Source organism: Pollicipes pollicipes, unplaced genomic scaffold (genome assembly GCF_011947565.3).
Source record: "Pollicipes pollicipes isolate AB1234 unplaced genomic scaffold, Ppol_2.1 Scaffold_401;HRSCAF=451_pilon_pilon_pilon, whole genome shotgun sequence".
Classification (NCBI taxonomy): Eukaryota; Metazoa; Arthropoda; class Thecostraca; order Pollicipedomorpha; family Pollicipedidae; genus Pollicipes; species Pollicipes pollicipes.
This window is the reverse complement of record NW_023596422.1, coordinates 117486-121651: the sequence shown is the minus strand read 5'-3', so window position 1 is coordinate 121651 and position 4166 is coordinate 117486.

The window sequence follows — 4166 nt, the reverse complement described above, 5'->3', positions numbered from 1 at the left end:
ATATCGGCAACACATAAAAAGTTGACAAGGAAAAAAGTCCAACCGCCTGAATGAAGAACTGCAAAACGACGACATGGGAGAATGGCGATATGCCAAAGTTGCGAAATGCTCAAGGACGGGTTGCAAAAAATGCTGATAAAACACAAAGCCAGCACGCCAAAGTGGAGATCTGCAAACCGATGACACGCAGAAAAGACAACATGCCAACTTGACGACCGGCTGAGTGGTGAGCTGCTTGTAGAGAATGGTTCACATCTGAAGATGTTGAGGTAAAATTCAGATATGATGGAAAAGTTTTATATGTCACCATTCACCAGCACCAGCACGAAATTCAGAACATGACTCTTTGGTATTTCACCCTTAAGCCTTTTAACCAACATGACATGGATGTTTTGCTAGGTTTGTTATTTTTGCAATTCGCCATTTAGCTGTTCGCCAGTTTGGCATGCCGACTTCTTGGATGTCGCGATTTTGCAGTTCGCTGTTACGTTCTTTGCTATTTCATGATATCGGCTTCGTTATATTTGTCCTTTTTTGAGTTCGCCATTTAGGCGTTTGGACTGCTTGCCGTGTCGACATTTTTACACTCTCCATTCCGCAATCGTTGTTCAGCAGCGCAGAAAAGTCATTCGCCGAATGGGATTTTCGACTTTTCGTCCCACAGCCCCTCCACGTATGTCTTGGATGGTACTGAACAGCCTGATTCCCGCTCTATGCAACAATACGGGCCGCGGACCAGTGCTAGCCCAAACCAAACCAGACGCAGCTAGGCTCGAATAAAAGGAATGATAATGATGCTGCGTCACTCGCAGCAAATCCTGTCAGCTAATGCTGAGCCTATGAAGCAGGCTCGCTCGCGTCGCACTACGGACAGTGGTCTGATGTGAACAAAAGCGTTGCATAAACCTGCTTCTCGCCACGCCGACTTATAAAATATTAGAAAGCCAACATTTGCTTTTAGCATACCGGGTACGTCCGAACGACCAATCCTACAGATGTTTTCACTGACCAAAGGTAACATAATAAAGTTTGGGTACCCTGGCATGTGGCTGTTTCCATTCAGTGACTTGGTCAGCAAAAACAGAGCAAAGCGCCAGAACGCCAGACCTTCCCCTATGTTTGCGGTCGAAACATGGCGTGCAGGCGGCGTGACGGACAGAGCCAAGACCCCGGTCTAAGCTCGCGGCACACTGCAGACGGCGCATAACCTGTAACTTGGCGTGCAGGCGGGCGTGATGGACAGAGCCAAGACCCGGTCTAAGCTCGCGGCACGCTGCAGACGGCGTATAAGCTGTACATATAAAGTCCAAAGCCAGGTGAAAGGAATGCTAGAAGGCTTAAACTCCTCAGCCTCTGCAAACAATTCTTTTCTGTAACACTTCAGTACCAGCTACGGAGTGACAAACCTGGCTTCAGCGGCTCACGACGCTACCGAAGCATCACATGATGTGCGAAATGATTGGCCCCGCCGCACTCCGCAGCAAACTGTCAGCTGTACACCGTTACGCATTCGTGTGCGTAACGTCACTGTGCGTAGCGTCACGTATGCGTAACGGTCGTAGCGTAACGTTACGTAGTCGTGTGTTTCGTGCTCTTATGTCAGAACAATTGTTTTGATCCCTTGTGACTGCACCAACTGCGCATGCGCAGCCACATGCATATTGTGCCTCGGTGGACGTTTGGCAGACTCATGCGACTGATCTAACTCATAATTATCTGGCTCTAACTCAAAATCTAGCTCATATTTGCGGGCGGGCTGGCAATGGGCGCGGATTTTCGCACCGACAAAATCGGAGAAATTACAGCAGGTCACGCAGCGTGTCCGAGGTACAGGTTAGATGGGAAAATAGCACCTCTTGCAGGCGATGTCGGACTCTGATCTTTGGACGCTTGTGGTAGCTTCCGTCCCATGCTTATGAATAAATACATTACAAGTGATTGCGGGCTTGCTTCCCTGAGCGACGGAACTGACCCCTTGGAAATGCATGCAGAGACTTGTGACGTTCCACGGACTGTTTTTGCGTTGTTTCTGGGCACATTTTACAAGGTTCATAGGATTTTACCGGCAGATCCCACCCCTGTCTGACGGTCTACCTGACCGGAACCGGTTGTGGTGGGCTGACCACTAGGCCCCCATGCTGCTACAGATCATATTTGTTTCCTCCTAAGCCAGTCCCTGGTAGGCCATAAATATCCGCGGATGGTATTTGATACCTAGCTGAAAACAAACCTCAAACTGATCATAAATTGCTTCCTAAACCGTGTTTGGCTGAGCGATCTGATTGGGGTAAGTGAGGCATCCATGCTGTCGACTTTGGGCTCAAGCAGCAGGACACTGTGCTGGAGAGCCGTTCCACAGCCCGACAGCGAGAGCCCGTAGTGCGTCACGAGTTTCGAGGTGCCCCATGGGGCATTTTCCCAACGTGCGGACGGCTCCACGGCCAGGGTGGGTAAGGAGCGGCATGTCGGCATGCTGGAGCGTTTCTGGAGCCAACTGGAGCAGACAGAGTAAGAGCTCGACGGAAAAGGGGGAGCAAATGTGATCTCAGTATGGGCGGGGAATCTCGGCACGAGATTGCCCAAGCCTACCTGGAGGACCACTTTGAAAAAGCGCATCATCAGCTGAAAGTCGGACAACCCGCGCTCGCGCGAGCTGCTGACTCTCTAGATCTGACCACGCTAAGCTTTCATCTATGGAGGTTCTTAAAAATGTAATTCTACAGGAAAAGTCCTCAAAGTAGCTATGACTTGAAAGAGGCTGCCGGTCACGCGAGGGCTCACGTCAGGGTTATCGGTAAGATATCAGGATCCATACGCCTCTGCCTGCTTCGGAAAATGAGCTCGTTTGAATAGCTACCGTACGAGTGCCCCGGGTGAAAGCCATGGGTGACCGGTGCCAAACTTCACGTTGTTGATCTCCAATGTGTGGTGGAGTCCTTATGCATTATACCTTTGGCTATGTTACCTGTCGTTTTTATGCATGAATTCATGTAGTATGGACGCATCGGTTCACCCTGCACGAGCCGTTTTTAACTATTCGTGTCCGCTAAGAGGCTTCACCGCACGATTGGGGCCTCGAAGGGCCTTACTTCAACCCTTTCCCGCATTAACTTTTGAGCGCTTTTAGTATGGTGCTGGTATCGGGTCGGCTTGCTGGGTGGCATTTAGTTTCAACGCATGTTTTGAAAGTTTTAGGTTTCTGACCAGCTTGACAATTCGTGGTATACTAGAATACTTGGTATACTTTTAACCCCCTCACCCTGAGCGGGATACGACCCCCCCCCCCCCTCGTCCTAAGTCTCTCACAAATGTCCTTCTGTCACGTCGTGAGCTGAACCCAAATTTTTCGGTGTCATCTGGGGGCATTCATTTTTGCGCAATTGGATACAAAAACGTGTGTTAAGCTTTTATATACGGCAAAACTCAACCGGGGTAAGTTGTGATAAGCATAAGGTATAAGCAAGCCTCAAGGGTGGTAGTGTGCGAACCAGATTAAAAATATGTTAAGATAAAGTCCGCATCTTTTTATGAGATTGGTTTTTTACATGAGCGACCCGTACATGCTCCTTTGGTCACGCCCCTTTCTTCCGATCACATTCACCGTGTCAAGGTCCTATTTGGCCCCGCCGTGTTCTGCCCAGTCCCGCGCGGTCCCAGTTTTGTCCGTCCGGTGCCCATCAGGTCCTACTGCAATTCACCCGACACTGGAAGGTCCCGTCTGTCCGTCTGGCCGCACCAGGTCTCTGCAGTTCCACCCGACACGGCGCGAGAGCGGGACCGACCAGTCTCCGTCATACTGTAGCTTGGAGGCAACGACGGATGCTTCGGTGACCCACGAGCGATGGTGACCCACGGGGCAGTTTATGGCCGAGCTTGAGGAGGCACTGGCTAGACAGCGGAGAACTGCTCCATCCACATCGTCGGCGCGACGCCGAGGCTAGGCATCGATGGGGACGGAATCTGGGAGACGACGCAGACTTTCCCTTGGACCGAGACTGGCGCGTGTGGCAAAGAAAATTGGGATTGGAAGTTTGGATTCCGATCCCAATATGCATATATATATATATATATATATATATATATATATATATATATATATATAATATATATATATATAAATATAGATATATATATAGATATAGAGAGAGAGAGAGAGAGAGAGAGAG